This window comes from Pinus tabuliformis, chromosome 2_1 (genome assembly GCF_031772625.1).
Source record: "Pinus tabuliformis cultivar Carrire ecotype Pingquan chromosome 2_1, CPIR1, whole genome shotgun sequence".
Lineage (NCBI taxonomy): Eukaryota > Viridiplantae > Streptophyta > Pinopsida > Pinales > Pinaceae > Pinus > Pinus tabuliformis.
In genome coordinates, this window is record NC_142299.1 from 562,983,826 (window position 1) to 563,011,007 (window position 27,182).

Genomic DNA, 27,182 nt, shown 5'->3' on the forward strand with positions numbered 1-27,182 from the left:
GTGCTTTTGCTTATGCAATTATGGATGACAAGGCTCTGTGATTGTACTGTTGTGGATGTAGCATTCCCTTACCTCGTTGGGCTTGGGAAGAAGTCCTTATTCACCGACAACTTAAGGCTGGAAGGAGAAACAAAGAGTATATATATCTCATTAGGGAAGAACGCCGATTCAGGTATACACAGATTATATGAGAAGTTTCAGAGATACTACGTTCAGAGATTATATGTCCATCTAATTCTCTCTCCGATCAATTGAAACATAGATTTCCATAGATTAAGTCTTCGATTGATCTGAATAGGTTCTGTTTGTTTCCTTCCTTCCTGAGAATCAATCTGAATAGGCTCTGTCTGTTTGTTTCCTTCCTGAGAATCAATCTGAATAGGCTCTGTTCGCTTCCTTCTGTTGTTAATAATCTAACTGTCGTCTCTGTGTTAAACGTTAACAATCTTCAGCCCTCAAATATGCCTTGCAGAGGCCAATTACACTTCACACTTCGTGCTTATTTTATCATAAGTAAATAAATTTTGTTTATAAAATATTACACACATATTTATAGTTTTAAAGTACACATATTACTAATTTATAATTTAGCAAGAATGTATATTTTAGGCGAGTGTAATAAAAGTTAAATTTATCTTTTAAAATTGTTCTTAGTAAATTGGAGAATGTTCCCAACCAATCAAGTTACCAACTCTAGAGTTGTTTCACAATATTATTGTTTAGGTTTATTAATTACCTATCCAAGGGAACAACTAGATTTAAAATGAGCAGCCCAAAACACACTCCCATTCATAATGACCAAACTTATTATAGCTTGGGAAAGCGAATCTTAAAGGGAATTACAAGCAGATGCACTGAAAAATGTTCATGTTTTCGAACTTATCTTTCTTCATTCATTATCGTATCCATTTATAAAATGTCAAAGAGATTGATTTCATCTTCATTCATTAATTTCCTCTTTCTTAAATACTACTTTCAAGGATTTCCATATGGTTAACACATTTGACATGTGATGGGGAGAAGAGAAGCACATATACCATGCATAATAATATATAATAATTGTCATCGGTAACACAATGAGATTGAGATTTATCATTGAATATATGATAAATGATCATCCACTTCGATGGAATAATTTAAATCATTACAAATAACATCTTAATTATCAACTATTCACCAATTTTGAGAAGGATGAAGTTCAAAACTACTTAGATTTTAATATAAGCAAAACTTTCCAGACTAAATTTAATTCATAGATTAAATTCTCTCACTCTCTCTCTCTCTCTCTTCTAAAAAACATTAAAAATGTTTCACCCAAATTTTATATAATAAAATCACTGAAACTCTATTAAAAGAAATTACGAAATCCTTACTCATTTAAATAATTTGTACAAATATTACTACACATTTTGCATATTAAATGATTAAAAAAAATATACTTTTAAATAAATTTCCTTTGCATCTAAACATCCCTTGGTCTACCCGAATGGAAAAGGTTGTAATCCAGGCTCAACAAATCAATCTTTCTGGTTGTCATTAGATTTCTTTCGTTTGATTTGAGAGTTCAAGGGTCAGGTATGATATGCAAAATTAATCACTGAAAGGCATGTCACATCCTTCATATAACTGTGTCAAATTTTTCCATTAGGTTTCTTTCATTTGATTTGAGAGTTCAAGAGTCGGATATGTATGCAAAATACACTTCTCCTTCGTATTCATCCAACCAGAGCACCCACAAGGAGATGATTCTAACTCGCCACCTCGAAGGGTTCGGTGGCATTTTCAACTAATACCTAAAGCATTTCTAGAGAAAAATGAATGACATATTTATTCCTTTCAATTTATGAAACAAAAATCACCCCTATTGTTGTGAAGATTTTCAAGACTTTCCAAACATTCAATAAACATCCAGGATGGACTCCAAACAAGGCATTATTCATATGACAGGGTCCCCATACATTCAAGAAAGATTTTAAGTGCCTCTCTTGGACTCACCAAGTTTCGACCTTCCGAACTACCATTGGATAATAAAGAAAATCATATTGAACTGTGTTACAAAGGCCTCCCTGAAATGGCTTTGGTTGGGAGTAGGAATAGAGTCTAGAAGGTTGAGTGACCATGGAGGGAGATTACTATGAAGAAGGCCATAATTATGGAACAAGAATATGAAGGCTAGGGAAAAGGCATGGCATGATTTCCATATCAAGCAAAAGAAATCCCAGGTTGATGATCTTGTGTTGATGTATGACAACGAATTTATGAAACACCCTAGGAAATTTCATATGCATTAGCTTGGATTGTATATTATGCAGTATGTCACAAATGCAATGACAGGACAATTGGAGAAACTGAATGAGGATCCCATCAATGAACTTGTCAATGGGAACCGACTAAAATTGTATAGAGACAATTGCCCCACTTTCCAAAGTTGATGTGTTTGTAGGGGTAAAAAATATTTGTTTTTGTAACCTTATTGGAATTCACAGGTCAACATTGTGAAGTAGAGAACCCAAAGAATGTTGTGTTCGCAGGAACAATGTGACTAACTTGGAAAAGTAGATATATCTTGTTGCAGTGAAGGGCTAACACACTGTGCACCAAGAACATTGCACAACCACGTGTATAAACATTCAAGGAAAGTGTGTAGTACCAGTGATAACATGAAGAGTGGACTACATCTAGTGGTCAATGATGCCAATAGAAACCAAGAAATTGTAGAAAAAGGAACCAGTAAAAGCATGTCCCACCAATGTGGATGGGCATTGTGGAAATATATTAAAAGGGACATCAAATTTATTAAAGAAAAATGTGTCCTAGATCAGCAGCAATGTTAGGAAGGTTGCTTGGCATGAATTCTACCATGGCTAGAATCACGAATGATGTTCATGCCTACTGAAGTTATTATAAGATATAATAACCAAGATTACTAGAAGTTATTGTTCTTGAAAATGTGCACAAGGCATGTAAGTCACTACTACTTCATCCAGTTCTTTTCTCATTGTCTCATATTTGTAAGAGTAAATTCGAGGCATGAAGCACAAAACTAATCAAAATGTAGTCGCAGATGAATTTTGTATTTGTTAGATACATATGCCATGGCCTCACCATTAGTTCCCAATAAAGCAAGGACAAAAGTTGCTAGTGGTGTGCGGCCTCCACAACTTGTTGCAAAATAAAAGACTCAGTTGTTGAAAGAGCCAAAGTATAAATTGTTAACACCTTCACTTTTGAAAGGTGTTATCAAATAAGGTCCCATGCTCAACATGATCGACAAGCTGAAATTTAATGAACACATTGTCACATACCCCAACAATTTTCCCCAATTTGCTAAGGTAAAGTACATGACTATCATAGTCCAACCAAGACTTCCACGGGTTTGTGAACCTCAACAATGGACTAAGGGGGTTGATAAATCATGAATTTTAAATTTGTTAGATATCCCCCATTTTGGTCTAGTGATGAAGTAAATATTTGTGTTAAATTACTCTTGGTTGTGTACAAAATAGAGATGTGGCTCTGTGAGCCTATAGAGATTGATTCATAACCCATATCTAGGATTTATGGGTTATCCATGGTAGGAGAGGATCTATAAACTCTCTTTGATAAAAAGAATGAAACTGATGTTGGTAAGGAGGTGATAGAAAAATACAGTGCAGTTTGTGGATGGAGGGGGATATTAATATCCTCTATAAGTGATGAGCAGGTGAATTTTTCCATGCTATTAATTTCTTGTAAGTTTCTTAGGAAGTGCCAAAAGGAGCATTGACCCGTAGGAGAAGTGGCTATTGCAACGAAATGTGTCACACGTGTCTAGATGAAATGGATCACCTTTCTACTTAATCAATTTATGCAAGATTGTTTGTAGGCGAAGGATAGGAATGTCGAGTTCCATTATGCATGGCTATTGATCTTGATTGCTATGTAAAAATGGCAGGTCTCTCGGGATGCCAACTTTCCTATTCCAAACAAGACAAAATTCATTGCGTTGTGGTTTGGATCACTCTAGTATACTTATGATAAAAAGAGCTAGGTGAATACAAATTTGAAATTTTATATATGGAAATAAGTCATTAATTATGATATTTTCAAGGTATCACACATTTCGGCATAGGTTGTTGAAGCATATAAGGAAATCACAATGCTCCATGCAACTCATCACCACATGTATGTACATGCACGTGTAGACCCTGACAAGTGATGATGGAAGTGTTGTTACAAGCTTGATGAGAATGTAGTGTCACAGATAATGAATGATTGGTTGGTGGATTAATGTATACCAACCCCTAATGAGCGTCTGTAGGTACATATAATTGACGATGGCACAAAGGGGGAATTCCAAGGCCCACAATAAACAAGGTCATCTGCCCCATAACCGAAGGAATGCCCAGAACCTTTGCCATAGGAACCTGAACAAGGTTTTCCCAACACACCCCAATGGGAACCCAAGGAAGAGGAAGTTGTGCCAAGAAGTGATAAGAGGCCATTGGAAGGTAAGAAGAATGGTGTCAGAAAGAAGCGAAAAGTGAGCAAGACAATAAGCGTTGAAAAACCTTCTATTTTGGAGGAGGAACTAGAGAATTAGTTCAACAAATCAAAGAAGTGACGAAGCAAGAAGCGTCCCCTATCATCATAGCCATTGAGAAACTTGCACAGGAGGGAATTACATGATCATATGTAGCAACAAATAGATAAATCACACCTAATGATTGAGGCATCTAGGACAACTGCTCCTACACCTAGTGCAACAGAGCCAACAACTACGACAGAGGCAACCAATGCACCTCTTATACTGGAGATATTACGAGAACTGTCACAACCATCCTCGAATTTAGCAAAGCATAACACCTTGGTCATCCCCCTAGTTGCAGTACACTTCATGGCCACTAATGACCAACAACGGGCTCAAGTGTTTCTGCAGGTAGATCTAATTATTTCTTAGTTACCAATGCATGTTTTGCATTCTTAGCAGTAGTCCATTGCCTAGGAAGTATAGTTTCATGCACAAGCAAACTTGGTGGACTTAATCCAACTCAGTAATGAGGACAAGGCTCTATAAGAAGCAAACACACAGTAGGAAGAAACAATGAAACAAGCCGAAGAAATAGAAGTAGGAAGAAACAATGAAACAAGCCGAAGAAATAGAAGGGACACTATGACATGCCATCAAAGCATATATAGTAAGATTTCAAGTGTCCCCATGGAAACTGACAATCCCACAAAGGAGAAATTGCCCAATAATGAAGAGGTTGTTCATGGCCTAAAATAAAAGGTAGAATAACTACAATTGGAGATCAATCCCACTATCCCAGCATAAGAAGTAAAAAAGAAGGGAAAGGGTCTAGATAGCCTCCAAATATTTTGAGAGTGTACAATATTTTGAAAATGAGTGCACAAATTATATGAGGCCAACATAGATTTATGGAATAAATTGCAACATAATGTCGAGCTCAGAGACATTGGGATGAGGATTCAAACAAAAGAGCAACAAAATGAAACTATATGTAGCTATTTGATATCTCTACTCATGGAAAAATGTGGCGTTGCAATTGACAAAAGTGCGGAATTGGGAAGAAATATTAACCAATTGAGAGTGGAGCAACAATAACTGGCTCAAAAAGTGGAAAGTTGCAAGTTGAAGCCATGCTACTTTGTTGTGCTCCACAACAACCCCCCATTTCATAACATTTTATTTACAAAATTATTATATGAAATGGGTCCCTTTAGAAGTCAATTGGTATCAATATTGCATTATTTGTAAAAGGTCCGCAAACCAAATGAAGGCATTATATAAAACCTTTTGAAAAACCCATATTGAATCAAATATAACAATATTTTATCATTGCGATAAATCGATCGCAAGATCGCATATCGCAATGACATAGAAGACGCAAATAAGTGACATATGGGATCCCGCCGATGCGATATCGCTATCGGCTATCGGCAAAACTCCATGCACATCATGAAGCACCCCATGCCATTAGCCCCGACGCAATGCGCAATCAGCGATAAGTTATCGGCGATACTTTATACGCTGGCTAAGCACCTTAAGTCATTCACCCCGTTCCGATGCAATTTCGCAATCGGTAATCGGCAATATCCCATGTATAATAATAAGGCGCCTAGATTCTACCCTCGATGCGATGCGATTTCGCTATCGGCGGTCGGGGGTATGCTATCCGTATGTTTATATAACACCTATTCTCCCGATGCGATGCGATATCGCTATCGGCGATCGGCGTTTCAAAATTGTCAACATAAAGATTTAAAGTGTTCCCGATGCCCGATTGCGATATAGCGCGGATTTCAAAAAAGCTGTTAAATGGAGGGATATTATGATCCATTCGTATTTAAAGTTTGATCTCTTAAATAATCCATCACCTGCACTCAACTGCCAAAATATCTATAGCACGCTTAAGCGAGTCATTCAACCGAATAATGGTGTAATAAGCATTTAAGGGGTGGCAGTCCTTAAACAACAATTTAATGTATCTGTAAGATCTTCCCATGGATTGGATCCACAGCCATTTTTAAGAGTTAATCTCTCAGCACGCTTTCATTGATATATCTTTCCCATATTGGATTTTCATTAGCATATCTCTCTGTTACATTTATTTTCGCCGCTGTGCAGAATTCATCCATAGAAGGAAGCTCAAACAAGATGGGGAAGAAATCTAAAAAGACCGCAGGCGCTTCCACTACACCAGCTGCAGGACAAGCTCTCGTGGACAAAAAGAAGGGCTTAATATCTGATACTACATGCACGGGTCTCACCAGAGTTACTTGGCAAGGCACTTACAACCTAATTAAAGCCGAAGAACCAGTAAAGACAGTAACAGAAGCTACTGCGGATCCTACTTGCAAGTCTGAATGTACTCTCAAGGATTTAGCCGACTCTTTCCTTCACTGAATAGCGGCCAGGGAGCAAATTCTCCCATACACAGACGTAGTGCGGTGGGCGATTCAAGAAATCCCAATCTTGGATAGAACTTTCAGCACTAGAGACGGAAGAATCTTCAGATCGTTCAGGGCGGATGATCTAAGGCAAATGTATCATTTGCCCGAGCCGGAGAAGATATATAATAAAGCGTTCCTGGAGAAGTTTGCAAGTGAAAATGAAGTTGAATCCGAGCCCATCCGGGGTCGGAGACAAAATCCAGCCAAACACAAACACGAATCTTCCGGTAAGTACTCGGTTGATTCTTTGGCTTCTCCTTATTGCTATGCAGGAATAATGATGTGTAGATTATGGGGATTGCATGACTCCGCTAATTTTACCATAGAAATGGTTCCTCTAATGGAGGCAACAGTAAACAGTATAATCATGGATTGGGCCACCATCCTTTCTGACAAATTAGCACAAGCTGTGTGTGATTTTAGAAATCAGACTGTTGTCTCTGAAAGGAAAATTCCCCCATTCTATTACAGTGCATATATCTTAGATACACTATGTTTCAATTCTGAATTTCCCGTGCTCGGCTGGAGGTGGACGCCACAAGATCCCACGGCTATCCACATATACCATCAGAAATTATGGAAGTCCTCTTACAAACACCATCTGTACCAAATCTGCAATGGCTTTATGGTGCCTATTCATTATTCTATTTTTGATAAACCCATTCCCAAGATTTCCTATCAAGCCTCGTTTGATATAACAACGGTAGCGAGTTGGTTTGGAGAGGAGAGTTTTACCTACATAAGAGTTTTCGGCAGCCAAGCCAACCCACATGTTCTCCCTTTGTATATACCAGATAAACTGCTAGCAAGAGAAATCGCTTATCAGATTACGGCTGAGAGTGTTACACAGACTCTCAAGAAAGAAAAGAAGAGGGGCTGGCCCTCTTTTCCCTTGAGGTGTGGTGTTTATACTCTGCATGATCTCAAACATGCAGAAAAGGAAGCCACAAAGATTCAATCCTTAACTCTGGCGACTATCCCAAATAGGCCATACGATCCAAAGAAAGTTGCCTACAATGCACTAGAACAGGCCAAATTGACAAAATTTGAGCACAAAGAAGATATGTTTGACGACCTATTCGTTTCAGTTGAAACAATAGGTCAGGCTAAAGAACTCACTCGAATGAAATATAATGATGAAGGGCTGACTGAGTTTAATAATCTTAGAGAACAGAGGTTGCAAACTCTGCCTCTAGATTTACTAGCAACAACCCTGACGACATCATCAAGCGAGCCTGTTCGACAACAGTCAAAGGAACCTTCGGTTGTAACAAAGGATCATAAGAAGGAACAGGAGGAAAGGCAGAGAAAAGAAAAAGAAGAAAGGCAGAAGAGAGCACACGAGGAGAAACAGAGGAAAGAGAAAGAGGAACAACAAAAGAAAGAGCAAGAGGAAAGGCAAAAGAAAGAACAAGAGGAACAGCAGAAAAGAGAGCAGGAAAAAGTGCGGAAGGAGTCCCAAGCTGAAAAGGAAAAACAAACCACCACTGATGTCAATATAGATACTACTATTGACCCTAATTTGCTTCAAGAATGGAAGCAATTTGACTCTATCATCAGTGGGTTGGAATGTTCCAAGGATATAGACACTTCCAAGACAAACGATATACAGGACATCACTTCACCTCAGGTTCTAAGTGGAACCAACGGCCCACCCATTTCCAAGGATGTTGAGATAATACCAAAAGACCCCTCCGACCAAATCATTCTCCAGGTAGAAGATATTCCTCCCCTGGATGTTTTCTACAGCCCGAGGCATAAGGCAGTGGTAAAAAGACAAAGGAAAAGGAGGAAGATTGATCAACCTCCCCTTTTTCCAGAACAAACTGTAACGGGCAGCGTGGTTTGGAAGGAGGAATTCGACCCCTCCGATGACCTAACAAAACTATCACAGTATGCGGGAGCCTATTCGGCAGCGACAATCGACAAGGCATCAGAAGTAAGTCTTCTACTAAAGACTAAGGACCAACAGATTTTCGCATTACAAGCAGAGTTGGCTGAATCAAAGCAGAAGGCAGAGCAGGCGGAGCAGCAGTTGTCGACACAACAACAAGTGAATAGTCAATTAACTCAGCAATTGCAGGCAGAAAAGCAAAGGGTCGACCAAAGCGCGATCCAGAAACAGAAGGAATTATTGGAGGCATTGGCACAATTGAGGGCAGCAAACGAGCAAATGATGAAAACAAAAGATGAGCAAATCGCTCAATTGTCATCGCAGCTCGAAAAGATAAAGGGCGCTCAACAAGTGAGTGAATTCAGAGCAGAAGCAGTGCAAATAAACACTGCATTAATATCCCAAATTAGGCTCCTGTGTCAACAAATCGCTCAAGCAGAGCCATTGTGTGAGCTAACGACATCCATAAATCAACAGGTAGAGAAAGCCAGGAATGAGTTAGACCAAGCCGAAGAGATCATAACCGCATATCTTGACTAGCAAGATTCTGATCAAGGAAAAGCAGCAAATTTGCCCAGGATCCTAGAAACACATAAAGATATACTCTTCACAGAATGGCACACTCAAGTGATGAAAGCGGAGAGAGCGGCTTCAAGATGCAAATCAACTTCCAGCAATCTAGTTGATCTAGTTAACAACACTCTCTACTTAGCAAATATGATTTCCCAATGTACACCAGGAAAGATGACAACAACAAACACATTGGAACAATCATGCTATCCTGATTTAGAGGAAAAGGGGAGATTAATCGCTGGGATTAATAGTTTAACTATGGAAGCATATTGGCTCTTCCTGGTAAAGCCGCATACACAGAGAGTTGCCCTTAAGTGCCTAACAGATGCGATCGGGTATATAATTCCCGATATTCAGGATGCCACCTATGCCGCCCAGCTCAGTGTAGAGCCTCTATTTTACACCTATTTCTCTATCATTTTCCTTCATTTTTCCCTACCTTTCCTTCTCTTTTGCCTCATTTTTCATCATGAAACCTCTCAGATCATTACATTCAGTGTCAATAGGCATGATTAAGTAAGTTTGCTAATGGATGATTATTTGTTTAGTTTTTTTGACATACTTACAGGATCCCGCAGCTATCTGATGATCCCGCAGCTATCTGGAGATCCTGCAGCCATTTTGTTAAACACTATGATCCACGTGTCAGATTGCTAGACGGGTCACATGGGCACCTAGATATCATCATGGTCGAGGTTCCTATCCTATTGTTTCAACCATACACGTCACCTTCAGCCATGGTCAAAGCAGGTTTAACCACGGTCAACTCAAAGTGGTTCAACGGTGTTTGAAGGCTGTTCGGTCACGTCATCTCCAATGGCGATTTGTCCAAGTTCTGAAGGCGACAGGGAACGCAATCCAACTAGGATTTATGATCCATGATGACAGGAACCATCAAACTCGTTATGCAACCGTGATGTGTCAAAACAGACCTTTAATACGCATGACTGTCTTTCGTTTTTCTGTTAACTAGCTGTACACGTAGATAGGTTAGAAAATCCTATAAATTGATGCGTCTGCGTACGCTCAAAAGACTTTTGATTTGTAATATTTTGTTGTACTGTGTTGAATTAAGGAGCGGTTGTAAACTCTGTTTTTCCAGCACTCTATTTTGTGACCTGTTTGCAAATGGAGGCATAAATACAAGCACTGTTTTGAAGTTTCCAGCTATTTGAAGTCTTTTATGGTTGAATGGACAGAGGGCCCCTGCCCATCTCAGCCTTTTGTAGAGTATTTCTTGTGCAGTATTTCATCATTTCTTATTTGCTTTCTTCAACATGTATAGTTTTATTTACTTGTCTTCTTTGATTTTCAGCTGATCAGTGTTATCTTTTGCAGGTTCCTTTTTGCCCGGGATTTATTTTTATATGTGTTGTGTTTGCTTTGCAGCTGATGGTATTTTAAGTTGACAATTCAAGTGTTGCTTTTGCATTTATAGTTAGTTTTTAAATTTATTTCTCAAAGAGCTGTTTACATATATGCATGATCTTCATCATAAGCTAACATCTTTCAAGATCAAAATATTACTAACTTGCAGCTTGTTTGGGTACTTTTTGGACTATTTTTAAACTACTTTCTTTCCTTACTTTACACAGTACATGTGCTTTGAAGTATTGAGTTAGAGAGAGTAAATCATTACTACTAGTCTTTAAAGTAGAAATTTTGATTTTAAAGTGTTTCTTAGACTATTTCTTCACTAATTTCTAATCATGCTTCCCATAGCACATATGGCTGAAGTAGAGTATTAGAGATAGCAAATTATTATTAGTCTTTTAAGCATATTTTTCTCACTTTTACAATTCCACTTAAGCTACTTTCTTTCCGTGCTTTACACAGTACATGTGCTTTGAGGCATTGAGTTAGAAAGAGATAATCTTCATTCTTGGGTTCTAAAAGTGATTCTTTTTCCTTTAATTGGCAACAACTTGAACGGTGTCTAGTGCCATTGGTAGTGGTCATTTACTTTCAAAGTTTATTTCAAGTCATTTCAATTTCATTTATTTCCAAGTATTTCCTTTCAAGCAAATAGTTAGAAATCACTCAACACACACTTCCACTCATTTAGAATTCACTTACACACACACCATCACTCACTTGTTTATAAATTCTCATTCCATCTAGGAACTTAATTAACCACAACAACACCCCAACGATAAGAAAAACTCTAAGAGGATACTTAAGTACATATAGTACACCTTCACTTCATCAGCTTACGAGCCCCGGGTTGACAATAAATACTAGCAATTTAGATAACACTAAATTGACTAAACATTTTGGCGCCGTTGCCGGGGAAGTGAAATTAAGTAGCCATATTCTTAGAAAGAAAAAAAAATATAAAAAAAAAAAAAAACAACTTCAAGAAAAGAAGTTAATAACCTACCTAAGTATGCTCTCCTCTTGCACTTTGAAGTGATCTGGAGGATCAGAAAGGAGAAAGTTATTAATCTAATAGTTTCTTAAGTATGCTCTCTTCTTGCACCTAGAGTGAACTGGAAGATCAGAAAAAGAACTATTTAACTTGACTTGAAAATAAAATAAAAATGACATGCATAGAGCTAGAGATTCTAGGGGAAGGTTTTTAGCTAGAACTCGAAGTTCGATTTTTACAAGTCCATCTGCTTCAAGAGATAGACAAGAGACACCTCCCTTATCTCCAACCGAAACTCCTAGTCCTGAAATTCAAGAGCCAAGAATTGACTCTCCTATACCTTCTATTGAGTTTGAACTAGGAAGAGACTCTTCTCTTTCTCCTACTAGACAACCAATTGTAATTGAGGAAATAAACTCATCTGTAGAAGAAGGAGAAATTTCTTCTCATTCACCCTTTGTAGAAGAATCAGAAGATTTTGAAATCCCTAGGAGAATCATCATGGCAGAAGAAGAAGGAGGCGATAGAGGTAGAGGTAGAGGAGGAGGAGGAAATAACAATAACAATGGAGGAGGTAGAGGTCCCATTGGTGGAAATAGAGATGGAGATAACACATTTGGGTTTCCCATTGTTGATGAGGATTCCCGAGCCACTATGAAAAATATCTCACCATCCGTTCTCCCAAATTTTCATGGATTAAGAACTGAGGACCCTGAAACATTCTTGTTTGAATTTGAAGTTGTGTGTCGAACTTATGACTATCTGGATGATACTCAGAAACTCAAACTGTTCCCATCAACATTAAAAGATCAAGCCTTGAAATGGTTCATGGGGTTACTTACTCAATCCATTAGGACCTGGGATGAAATGAAACAAACCTTTTTGGATAGATATTTGGACTATTGTATGCCTACTAATCATAAGGATGAGGTTTTTAAAATGATGCAAAAAGAAGATGAGAGCTTAGAAGATTTACTTGAGAGATTTCAATATAATTTAAAAAGAGCAAAAATGAACACCCTGGATGAAGAGACCTTGAAAGCCCTCTTATTAAAAGCCATTAAGGATGAGTGGATAGATATCCTAAACATGATGGGGAAAGGGGATATTTCTCAACTTCCTCTTAGTGAAATAGCAGAACTATGTACCCATCTCTCAAGAGGCAAATCAAAAACTCAAAAAGGGCCTAGAGATCCTTCTCTCCTGAGGGCAAATAAATCTGCAACAGGATCAGTGAGTAGGGCTGAAATTGGTAATATGCTAGATGAATTTAAAACTGACATCTTAGGGAGTCTTAGTGAACAAATTGATACCCTTAAGATTCAAAATAAACAAAAAGCAGAAGCCGAGGCTATGACCATTTTTTGCCCGAAGTGTAGAAAGAAGCATGCTTTAAGGGAATGTCCCTTGGAAGCACAAGTTGTGGAAACCTGTGTAATTTGCTCAGAAACTCATGAGACCAAGGAATGTCCTTCAATCCCTGGCCTCAAAGCAGTCTTTCAAGAAGATCCAAGTACGCTTGAATCTCTTTGTTTTGTTGCAAGAAGACCTTGGCAGGGGCAGCAAAGTCAAGGGTTTAATAACTCTATGAATTTCCAGCCCCCACCAAATTGGAATCCTTGGCAACAACCTTGGTCACAACCACAAAACCCTTTCCAAGCATGGTTGCAAAGCATGCAAATACAAAATCCTTATGGGAGATTTGCCCAATTCTATCAATATCCCCAATCTTTTCCGAATCAGCAAGCTCCCCAACTTCCAAATCAAGGTCAACAATTGTCATTACCATTCCCTCAACAACAACAACCTCCTCCGCAAAATCAAAATTCTCAACTCTTGTTACAATCTCAGCAGAGGCCAAATCAACTTCCCTCTCAACCTCAACCAAACCCCAATAATAGGAACCCTCAAAATGCTTATGTGATGGAAGGTCAACCACTTATGGAAGGTCAACCATTCCCTACCTACATGGTTGTCCCTCTCAATGAAGTCCAACTTAGATCAGGTAGAATCTTAGACCAACCTTCTACAAGTGCTCAACAACCAAGCATTTCTGAGGGAGAATCTCTCAAAGCCAATAAAGGTTCTGAAGTATTCCTTCAAAACCAAAGCATTAAAGAAAAAGAAAAAGAATCAACTCCTTTAGTAGAGCAACCCACATCTTCATCTATTCCTCCTTTTCCTGAAAGATTGCAAATTGATAAAGGAGTGGAGAAGCAGATTTGGTTGCCCGACTATAGCTTTCTAGATGAATTGAAAAATGTCTGTATCAAGATTCCCTTGCTAACAGCCATTAAGGAGATTCCCATTCTAGCAAAGACAATAAAGGAGATGAGTTTGAAAAAAACAATAAAAAGAACCGAGACACCAAAAGGATACATTTAGTTGGGAAAATTGCAGACATTATGATGGGTAAAATTACCATGCAAAAATATGTAGATCCCGGTAGCCCTATTGTTAAAACTCATATTAATGGGGTTGAAATCCCAAATACTTTGATTGACTTAGGAGCCGCTATCAACATTATGAGTAGACAGACCATGGATCAGTTAAAACTTCCTAACCTTCTCTTTACACCTACTTTGCTGCAACTTGCAGACAGATCAATCATTAAACCTGATGGTGTATTGGAAGATATTCCAGTCTCACTAGACTCTTGGGAGTATCCAGTTGATTTTATGATTTTAACTCCCAAGAATAATCTAGGAGGACATCCTCTTATTCTAGGAAGACCTTGGCTGGCCACAGCTGATGCTTTCATAAGTTGTAGGTCGGGAGACATGTATATATCAGATGGTAATTCCACCAAGAAATTCAACTTGTATCCTCCCGCAAAGGCAATAACAGAAATAGGGGAAGATGAGTGGATTGATGATGAGGATACTCTTCAACCTGTTCTAACCATATCTGAAATCAGTGAGGACAGTCAAATTTTAAATACATTAGAAAATTTTGAGGCACCGTTAGAATATGACTCCTCACAATTCCAGTTAGATGCAGATATTGAATATCTCTCCTCTAGACAGATGTCTCTCTTCTCAATGGAAGAGTTTGGTAGTTCTACAGTTGAAATCTTTCCAGGTAGAACATTAAACATTAACAAAAACTTGGAAAGACTACAACAAGAAGAATTAACTAAACTGTTGCAAAAACATTCTACTGCCTTTGCATGGGAATATACCGACATGAAAGGAATCGACCCTAAGACTTGTATTCACCATATTTACATTGAAGAAAACAACAGACCCATTAGGCAGCCACAAAGACGGATGAATCCAAATCTTAGGGAAATTGTGAAAGAAGAACTTCAGAAATTGCTCAAGGTAAACTTCATTTACCCCATTTCAGATAGCCAATGGGTTTCTCCCTTGGTTATAGTGCCCAAAAAGAATGGTAAATGGAGAGTTTGCATTGACTATCGAGAATTGAACAAAGCAACCTTAAAGGATCATTTTCCTCTACCTTTTATTGATCAGGTATTAGACACTTTAGCAGGTAAAAAGTATTTCTCATTCTTGGATGGTTTTAGTGGTTACAATCAGATTCAGGTAGCACCTGAAGATCAAGACAAAACCACCTTTACTTGTCCTTGGGGGACTTTTGCCTATCGAGTACTCCCTTTTGGTTTGTGCAATGCACCAGCTACATTTCAAAGGGCTGTACTAGGAATCTTTTCAGATCTGATTCATGATTGTGTAGAAGTATACATGGACGATTTCACAGTCTATGGTAATACATTTGAAGAAGCTTTGGAAAATTTGGAAAAAGTACTGGTAAGATGTAAGGAAACAAACCTTTCTTTAAGTCATGAAAAGTGTTTTATGATGTTTACTGAAGGGATTGTTTTAGGACATCATATTTCAGGAGATGGAATCAAAGTTGATAGATCTAAAGTAGAAGTCATCTCTAAGTTACCTGTTCCAAATTGCCAAAGAGATGTTAGAAGTTTTCTTGGGTTTACTGGTTATTACAGAAGGTTTATTGAAAACTTTACTAAAATAGCATCCCCTCTTTTCAAATTACTTACCAAAGATTGTGAATTTAAGTGGGATCCTGAATGTCAAACTGCCTTTGAAGCTTTAAAGACTAGAATATCTGAAGCACCCATTTTAAGGGGTCCAAATTGGAAACTCCCTTTCCATATTTCTACTGATGCTTCAGATACAGTTTTAGGAGCTGTTTTGGGACAAAAAGATTTGATCCCTTATGCCATTTATTACACAAGTAAGAATTTGACTCCTACTGAGTTAAATTATACTGTTACTGAAAAGGAGTTTTTAGCCGTTGTTCATGCTATAAACAAATTTAGACACTATATAACCGACTATGAAACCTTTGTCCACACTGATCACTCTGCCATTAGATACCTCATGAACAAACCAGTCACTAATGGTAGAGTTACAAGATGGCTTTTGCTTTTACAAGAGTTCAACATAACTGTGTTAGATCGACCAGGTAAACAGAATACAGTAGCTGACTTCTTGTCTAGAATCCAAAACACCAATGAGGACTCTCCGGTAGAGGATAAATTTCCAGATGAGTATTTGTTTGCAGTGACTACCAAAACCCCTTGGTATGCTGATATTGCTAATTATTTAGTTACTGGAAAATTACCTTTACATTTATTTCCTAATGAGAAAAGGAAAATCATTCAGGATAGTTCACTTTATTCTTGGATTTCTAATGAATTGTTCAAAACAGGGCCAGATTTGATGATCAGAAGATGTGTAAGAGAGGATGAGATGCCTGACATCCTTAAGGCATGTCATGATGAACCTTGTGGTGGACATTTTTCTGATAAGAGGACTGCCTATAAAATCCTTTCATCAGGATATTATTGGCCTTCTCTCTTTAAGGATGCAAAGCAATACGTTAAAAGGTGTGACAGTTGTCAGAGAACTGGGAGACCAACTCTTTCAAATGAAATGCCATTACAGCCACAGGTATGCATCGAACCCTTCGAGAAATGGGCTCTAGATTTTGTTGGACCAATTAATCCGCCATCCAAGCAAAATAAATATATACTGGTTTGTACTGATTATGTTACCAAGTGGGTAGAAGCTATAGCATTAACTTCTGCTACTGAAAATTCAGTTGTTCAATTTCTTTTCAAGGATATTTTCACTCGTTTTGGTGTCCCAAGAGAAATTGTAACAGATCAGGGAAGCCAATTTACATCAAGGATGGTGGAAAAGCTGATGGAGGAATATAAGATTAAGCATAGAACATCTACTCCATACCATCCGCAAGCGAATGGTCAAGTAGAATCTACAAATAAAGTTCTTGAAAGCATCATCACAAAGACTGTTCATCTTCATAGAAGAGATTGGGCAGAAAGGCTTCCTGAAGCCTTATGGGCCTACAGAACTACATGGAGGAACACTACAGGACATTCTCCCTATGAACTTGTTTATGGGAAGGAAGTCCTGTTCCCCATTGAGTTCCAAATCAAGACCTTCAAGACAGCAGTTCAATTGGGGATGAGCTTATCAGAAGCCCAAAAGCACAGATTGGACCAGTTAAATGAACTAGATGAAATGAGACAAGATGCAATTCTAAGGACCGATCTAGTTCAGCACCAAAGAAGTAAATGGCATGATCGACATATCAAGGAAAAGAAGTTTCAAAAGGGTGATTGGACACTCTTGTTTGATTCGAAATTTAAGGACTTCAAAGGGAAATTTCAAACTCATTGGCTTGGGCCATATGAGATTGATGAAGTCTTTAATAACGGAGCAGTTAGAGTGAAGACTATCGATGAACTTCAAACTCCCTTTATTGTGAATGGCCACCGGTTAAAAGTCTACCACAAGCCACTCTCAAAAGAAGAGTTTGTTAAGTTATTTCAAGGCAATTCTGGAATGAGGCTGGTGGAGAAGAATTCTTCTCCTCCGTCAGCCTAAAATCTCTGTTTCTTTCAATTTGAAAAAAAAAAAAAAAAAGAAAAAAAAAAAAAAGAAAAAAAAAAAAAAAAAAAAAAGAGAAAAAAAAAAAAAATAAGTGTATGAGCCTGAAAACCAATCTCTGATTGGCAGTCTCATACAGAAAACATAAGGTGAAAATCGGGGTCACCTGACACCTCATGTTTTCCCAAGAAAAAAAAAACTCCCTTTCCCTCTTTCATCTCCATTCCATTTATTTCGCTCATCCATTCATCCATTCATCCATTCATTTCTTCACTCCACCTCACTGTTTTTCACTCATTCATTCATCCATTCATTTCTTCACTCCATTTCACTTCATTAATAAAGTTTTTTTTGGCAACTAAAGTGTTTTTCTGCAGCTAAGAAGACTTCACTACAGTTCTGCAGCCGTTTGACAATCCTGCAGCTGATTAGCTTTCCTGCAGCCTTCTGTACCTGCACAAAAAAAACACAGTGTGTCTGAAGAAAACATTTACAGCTCAGAAGTATCAAAGACCAGGAGAAAGATCATATGCTAGCAATAAATGTTTACAAAAGGTTAGTAAATCATCAGAGGCCAAATAAAATGTGATTCAAGGTATGCTCAAAATCCTAAACCTATGGTTATTTCATTATGCGAACTTTTCTTGGATTATGTTTCATTGGCCACTAAATGTAATGATGACCCACTCTCCTTTCTCCCATGCAACTACAAATCTCCGAATCCTCCACGTCTACCAGTTCATAATCACTACGGGTTTTCAAATTACATATGGCTGTTACGGTGGTGCGTCATTAAGGGCATGTACCCTAATGACGTAACCTAACGCACTACGTCTCTCTGCTCTCGTTTCATAAGCCATGTGTCACTCCATAATCCGAAAACGAAGAAGGTAGCCGTTCCGTCCATAATTTCAAAACCCTCCATGTTTATCATTCCCTATTCCTTACCGTCATCTACCGTGTTTCATTATCACTCACTACGGTTACCATCCTCTGTTTTTCTCCTCTGCCATACAGCCGTAAACCTGAGATACAGTCGTATTGTGACTGTCAGTCACTATTTCTACCATATCCACGCTAACTCCACCGCTCAACTCTCAATTCCATCCGTAAATTCCCGGTATCTAAAGCCGTTTTCACACCGTATATCCTCTGTTTCACAGAAGTGACTGTGTAAAGTCAAGAAGTTACTGTGTAAAGTCCCGAAGTTACTGTGTAGGGTCACCATCAGATTTGTTTATAAACAGAACCAAGGGGTCAATGGGAAAGCTTCTGAGGGCTGAACCGGAAGGTGAGAAGTTTTTGGAGGCATATCCTCAGGTCGAGGAGGCACTACAGAGAGCTAATTGGTTACAATGTATCAGAAAATTTAAGGGCTATCATAAGGAAGTAACCAAAGCTTTTGCCAGATCGTTTAAGGATAAGGAAAGCCAGGCAGAGGTGGGAGATTTAACAATCACAGTCAGCGAAGGAAGTGTAGCAAAGGCTACTTCTCTACCCCAGACCGGTGAACGATGGTTCAAAAACCGGGCAGTCCAAGATCAGCAATGGAAGAGGATTCTCAAAAATCCAGGTATGGACACAAGTGTTTTTACCAAAGGCATTCCAATTTCCCATGTTAAAGATGAATGGAAAACTTTATTGCTGTTAGTACAAAAGTTTTTCACCTGTGAAGGAAGATTTGGAGTGATGTATGTCTACCATGGTAAAATTATGATTCAGTTTCAAGGAGAGCATGATGTAAACCTCCCTTATTTCCTATTTCAAAGTCTTAGGAAGATGTGCTCCATGGCTCAACGAAACCCAAGGAATGTAGAAGCCTACCTCTGTCACCATGGTCTTGTAAAATTACTTATAGAAGATCAATTAAAAGAAAGACAAGACACTTGGGAAAAATTCCTCATAAGGAATCATTTTATGGAGCCCGGGGAGTCTTCCATACCTAGAAAGAGCAGAAAGAAGAGAAGGGAAAATATCTCTGAAACTGATGTGATAGAAGAACTAGAAATCCATCATCCTGAACCTGATGTTGAACCCACTGAAGACAATACTCAGGAGGCCATCTCAGAAACCCTTGCTGACCTTGCCAAGGAAGCTGCTAAAAAGAAAAGAGAGGCCAAAAAGAAACAAAAACAAGATAAAGGGAAATCCATAATGCAAGAAACTTACCAGCCCACAGAGCATTCTAGTGGTGAAGAAGAGGATAACCAGCCTTTAGCACAGAAGATAACTAAACTTCTTGAGAAAACTACCCACTCTAAAGAAGTAAAAGTTCAAGAACCAAAGGAGAAAGCACAGAAAGCAAAGGAGAAAGCACAAAAAGAAATGCCAAGTGATGTCATTGTGAGAAGGAGCAGTAGGTTGCAAAGTAAAACGAAAGCCATGAGGACACTCTTTGTTGACCTTAACACACCTGAGAAGAGTGCTACACAAGTAGACCTTGAGGATAGTCCGTCATCACGTGAGGCAGCCACTCCTCCAAGAGAAGACAGCCCATTCAAGCCAGAGATGGAAACTGAAATTGAACAAGAATGTAGCCCAAGAAAGTCACCAAGTGTTGATCCAATTCAACAGGAGGTATACAATTATTATGAGACATTGGAGCAAAGAACTGTTGGGCCAAGTAATGTTATGTCTTATGAGCAGCAAATAGATTCACTTAAACAGGAAATCTATGAGCTTGAAGTATTGAACCATCACATTAAACAAAGGAATGAGGAGATGAAGCAACAAGCTGACATTGCTAAGGCAATTCAAGATAATACCTATCTTCATATGAGCATGTGGCAGAAGAAACACAGCAGATTGAAGAAAAGATGCCAAAGGTTGAACAGAGCCCTAATTAACTTGAAATTCAAATGTATGTTCAAGAAGTCAAAGGTTAATTTTTCTACACAGAGGAAGAGAAGGAGGTTGGATGTCCTAGTTGAGGCATCCCAACATATGGACTAAATTGTGTTTTCATTGCATGAGGACATGCAATACCCTCGGAGTGGGGGTATGTAGAGCCTCTATTTTACACCTATTTCTCTATCATTTTCCTTCATTTTTCCCTACCTTTCCTTCTCTTTTGCCTCATTTTTCATCATGAAACCTCTCAGATCATTACATTCAGTGTCAATAGGCATGATTAAGTAAGTTTGCTAATGGATGATTATTTGTTTAGTTTTTTTGACATACTTACAGGATCCCGCAGCTATCTGATGATCCCGCAGCTATCTGGAGATCCTGCAGCCATTTTGTTAAACACTATGATCCACGTGTCAGATTGCTAGACGGGCCACATGGGCACCTAGATATCATCATGGTCGAGGTTCCTATCCTATTGTTTCAACCATACACGTCACCTTCAGCCATGGTCAAAGCAGGTTTAACCACGGTCAACTCAAAGTGGTTCAACGGTGTTTGAAGGCTGTTCGGTCACGTCATCTCCAATGGCGATTTGTCCAAGTTCTGAAGGCGACAGGGAACGCAATCCAACTAGGATTTATGATCCATGATGACAGGAACCATCAAACTCGTTATGCAACCGTGATGTGTCAAAACAGACCTTTAATACGCATGACTGTCTTTCGTTTTTCTGTTAACTAGCTGTACACGTAGATAGGTTAGAAAATCCTATAAATTGATGCGTCTGCGTACGCTCAAAAGACTTTTGATTTGTAATATTTTGCTGTACTGTGTTGAATTAAGGAGCGGTTGTAAACTCTGTTTTTCCAGCACTCTATTTTGTGACCTGTTTGCAAATGGAGGCATAAATACAAGCACTGTTTTGAAGTTTCCAGCTATTTGAAGTCTTTTATGGTTGAATGGACAGAGGGCCCCTGCCCATCTCAGCCTTTTGTAGAGTATTTCTTGTGCAGTATTTCATCATTTCTTATTTGCTTTCTTCAACATGTATAGTTTTATTTACTTGTCTTCTTTGATTTTCAGCTGATCAGTGTTATCTTTTGCAGGTTCCTTTTTGCCCGGGATTTATTTTTATATGTGTTGTGTTTGCTTTGCAGCTGATGGTATTTTAAGTTGACAATTCAAGTGTTGCTTTTGCCTTTATAGTTAGTTTTTAAATTTATTTCTCAAAGAGCTGTTTACATATATGCATGATCTTCATCATAAGCTAACATCTTTCAAGATCAAAATATTACTAACTTGCAGCTTGTTTGGGTACTTTTTGGACTATTTTTAAACTACTTTCTTTCCTTACTTTACACAGTACATGTGCTTTGAAGTATTGAGTTAGAGAGAGTAAATCATTACTACTAGTCTTTAAAGTAGAAATTTTGATTTTAAAGTGTTTCTTAGACTATTTCTTCACTAATTTCTAATCATGCTTCCCATAGCACATATGGCTGAAGTAGAGTATTAGAGATAGCAAATTATTATTAGTCTTTTAAGCATATTTTTCTCACTTTTACAATTCCACTTAAGCTACTTTCTTTCCGTGCTTTACACAGTACATGTGCTTTGAGGCATTGAGTTAGAAAGAGATAATCTTCATTCTTGGGTTCTAAAAGTGATTCTTTTTCCTTTAATTGGCAACAACTTGAACGGTGTCTAGTGCCATTGGTAGTGGTCATTTACTTTCAAAGTTTATTTCAAGTCATTTCAATTTCATTTATTTCCAAGTATTTCCTTTCAAGCAAATAGTTAGAAATCACTCAACACACACTTCCACTCATTTAGAATTCACTTACACACACACCATCACTCACTTGTTTATAAATTCTCATTCCATCTAGGAACTTAATTAACCACAACAACACCCCAACGATAAGAAAAACTCTAAGAGGATACTTAAGTACATATAGTACACCTTCACTTCATCAGCTTACGAGCCCCGGGTTGACAATAAATACTAGCAATTTAGATAACACTAAATTGACTAAACATTTTGGCGCCGTTGCCGGGGAAGTGAAATTAAGTAGCCATATTCTTAGAAAGAAAAAAAAATAAAAAAAAAAAAAAAACAACTTCAAGAAAAGAAGTTAATAACCTACCTAAGTATGCTCTCCTCTTGCACTTTGAAGTGATCTGGAGGATCAGAAAGGAGAAAGTTATTAATCTAATAGTTTCTTAAGTATGCTCTCTTCTTGCACCTAGAGTGAACTGGAAGATCAGAAAAAGAACTATTTAACTTGACTTGAAAATAAAATAAAAATGACATGCATAGAGCTAGAGATTCTAGGGGAAGGTTTTTAGCTAGAACTCGAAGTTCGATTTTTACAAGTCCATCTGCTTCAAGAGATAGACAAGAGACACCTCCCTTATCTCCAACCGAAACTCCTAGTCCTGAAATTCAAGAGCCAAGAATTGACTCTCCTATACCTTCTATTGAGTTTGAACTAGGAAGAGACTCTTCTCTTTCTCCTACTAGACAACCAATTGTAATTGAGGAAATAAACTCATCTGTAGAAGAAGGAGAAATTTCTTCTCATTCACCCTTTGTAGAAGAATCAGAAGATTTTGAAATCCCTAGGAGAATCATCATGGCAGAAGAAGAAGGAGGCGATAGAGGTAGAGGTAGAGGAGGAGGAGGAAATAACAATAACAATGGAGGAGGTAGAGGTCCCATTGGTGGAAATAGAGATGGAGATAACACATTTGGGTTTCCCATTGTTGATGAGGATTCCCGAGCCACTATGAAAAATATCTCACCATCCGTTCTCCCAAATTTTCATGGATTAAGAACTGAGGACCCTGAAACATTCTTGTTTGAATTTGAAGTTGTGTGTCGAACTTATGACTATCTGGATGATACTCAGAAACTCAAACTGTTCCCATCAACATTAAAAGATCAAGCCTTGAAATGGTTCATGGGGTTACTTACTCAATCCATTAGGACCTGGGATGAAATGAAACAAACCTTTTTGGATAGATATTTGGACTATTGTATGCCTACTAATCATAAGGATGAGGTTTTTAAAATGATGCAAAAAGAAGATGAGAGCTTAGAAGATTTACTTGAGAGATTTCAATATAATTTAAAAAGAGCAAAAATGAACACCCTGGATGAAGAGACCTTGAAAGCCCTCTTATTAAAAGCCATTAAGGATGAGTGGATAGATATCCTAAACATGATGGGGAAAGGGGATATTTCTCAACTTCCTCTTAGTGAAATAGCAGAACTATGTACCCATCTCTCAAGAGGCAAATCAAAAACTCAAAAAGGGCCTAGAGATCCTTCTCTCCTGAGGGCAAATAAATCTGCAACAGGATCAGTGAGTAGGGCTGAAATTGGTAATATGCTAGATGAATTTAAAACTGACATCTTAGGGAGTCTTAGTGAACAAATTGATACCCTTAAGATTCAAAATAAACAAAAAGCAGAAGCCGAGGCTATGACCATTTTTTGCCCGAAGTGTAGAAAGAAGCATGCTTTAAGGGAATGTCCCTTGGAAGCACAAGTTGTGGAAACCTGTGTAATTTGCTCAGAAACTCATGAGACCAAGGAATGTCCTTCAATCCCTGGCCTCAAAGCAGTCTTTCAAGAAGATCCAAGTACGCTTGAATCTCTTTGTTTTGTTGCAAGAAGACCTTGGCAGGGGCAGCAAAGTCAAGGGTTTAATAACTCTATGAATTTCCAGCCCCCACCAAATTGGAATCCTTGGCAACAACCTTGGTCACAACCACAAAACCCTTTCCAAGCATGGTTGCAAAGCATGCAAATACAAAATCCTTATGGGAGATTTGCCCAATTCTATCAATATCCCCAATCTTTTCCGAATCAGCAAGCTCCCCAACTTCCAAATCAAGGTCAACAATTGTCATTACCATTCCCTCAACAACAACAACCTCCTCCGCAAAATCAAAATTCTCAACTCTTGTTACAATCTCAGCAGAGGCCAAATCAACTTCCCTCTCAACCTCAACCAAACCCCAATAATAGGAACCCTCAAAATGCTTATGTGATGGAAGGTCAACCACTTATGGAAGGTCAACCATTCCCTACCTACATGGTTGTCCCTCTCAATGAAGTCCAACTTAGATCAGGTAGAATCTTAGACCAACCTTCTACAAGTGCTCAACAACCAAGCATTTCTGAGGGAGAATCTCTCAAAGCCAATAAAGGTTCTGAAGTATTCCTTCAAAACCAAAGCATTAAAGAAAAAGAAAAAGAATCAACTCCTTTAGTAGAGCAACCCACATCTTCATCTATTCCTCCTTTTCCTGAAAGATTGCAAATTGATAAAGGAGTGGAGAAGCAGATTTGGTTGCCCGACTATAGCTTTCTAGATGAATTGAAAAATGTCTGTATCAAGATTCCCTTGCTAACAGCCATTAAGGAGATTCCCATTCTAGCAAAGACAATAAAGGAGATGAGTTTGAAAAAAACAATAAAAAGAACCAGAGACACCAAAAGGATACATTTAGTTGGGAAAATTGCAGACATTATGATGGGTAAAATTACCATGCAAAAATATGTAGATCCCGGTAGCCCTATTGTTAAAACTCATATTAATGGGGTTGAAATCCCAAATACTTTGATTGACTTAGGAGCCGCTATCAACATTATGAGTAGACAGACCATGGATCAGTTAAAACTTCCTAACCTTCTCTTTACACCTACTTTGCTGCAACTTGCAGACAGATCAATCATTAAACCTGATGGTGTATTGGAAGATATTCCAGTCTCACTAGACTCTTGGGAGTATCCAGTTGATTTTATGATTTTAACTCCCAAGAATAATCTAGGAGGACATCCTCTTATTCTAGGAAGACCTTGGCTGGCCACAGCTGATGCTTTCATAAGTTGTAGGTCGGGAGACATGTATATATCAGATGGTAATTCCACCAAGAAATTCAACTTGTATCCTCCCGCAAAGGCAATAACAGAAATAGGGGAAGATGAGTGGATTGATGATGAGGATACTCTTCAACCTGTTCTAACCATATCTGAAATCAGTGAGGACAGTCAAATTTTAAATACATTAGAAAATTTTGAGGCACCGTTAGAATATGACTCCTCACAATTCCAGTTAGATGCAGATATTGAATATCTCTCCTCTAGACAGATGTCTCTCTTCTCAATGGAAGAGTTTGGTAGTTCTACAGTTGAAATCTTTCCAGGTAGAACATTAAACATTAACAAAAACTTGGAAAGACTACAACAAGAAGAATTAACTAAACTGTTGCAAAAACATTCTACTGCCTTTGCATGGGAATATACCGACATGAAAGGAATCGACCCTAAGACTTGTATTCACCATATTTACATTGAAGAAAACAACAGACCCATTAGGCAGCCACAAAGACGGATGAATCCAAATCTTAGGGAAATTGTGAAAGAAGAACTTCAGAAATTGCTCAAGGTAAACTTCATTTACCCCATTTCAGATAGCCAATGGGTTTCTCCCTTGGTTATAGTGCCCAAAAAGAATGGTAAATGGAGAGTTTGCATTGACTATCGAGAATTGAACAAAGCAACCTTAAAGGATCATTTTCCTCTACCTTTTATTGATCAGGTATTAGACACTTTAGCAGGTAAAAAGTATTTCTCATTCTTGGATGGTTTTAGTGGTTACAATCAGATTCAGGTAGCACCTGAAGATCAAGACAAAACCACCTTTACTTGTCCTTGGGGGACTTTTGCCTATCGAGTACTCCCTTTTGGTTTGTGCAATGCACCAGCTACATTTCAAAGGGCTGTACTAGGAATCTTTTCAGATCTGATTCATGATTGTGTAGAAGTATACATGGACGATTTCACAGTCTATGGTAATACATTTGAAGAAGCTTTGGAAAATTTGGAAAAAGTACTGGTAAGATGTAAGGAAACAAACCTTTCTTTAAGTCATGAAAAGTGTTTTATGATGTTTACTGAAGGGATTGTTTTAGGACATCATATTTCAGGAGATGGAATCAAAGTTGATAGATCTAAAGTAGAAGTCATCTCTAAGTTACCTGTTCCAAATTGCCAAAGAGATGTTAGAAGTTTTCTTGGGTTTACTGGTTATTACAGAAGGTTTATTGAAAACTTTACTAAAATAGCATCCTCTCTTTTCAAATTACTTACCAAAGATTGTGAATTTAAGTGGGATCCTGAATGTCAAACTGCCTTTGAAGCTTTAAAGACTAGAATATCTGAAGCACCTATTTTAAGGGGTCCAAATTGGAAACTCCCTTTCCATATTTCTATTGATGCTTCAGATACAGTTTTAGGAGCTGTTTTGGGACAAAAAGATTTGATCCCTTATGCCATTTATTACACAAGTAAGAATTTGACTCCTACTGAGTTAAATTATACTGTTACTGAAAAGGAGTTTTTAGCCGTTGTTCATGCTATAAACAAATTTAGACACTATATAACCGACTATGAAACCTTTGTCCACACTGATCACTCTGCCATTAGATACCTCATGAACAAACCAGTCACTAATGGTAGAGTTACAAGATGGCTTTTTCTTTTACAAGAGTTCAACATAACTGTGTTAGATCGACCAGGTAAACAGAATACAGTAGCTGACTTCTTGTCTAGAATCCAAAACAC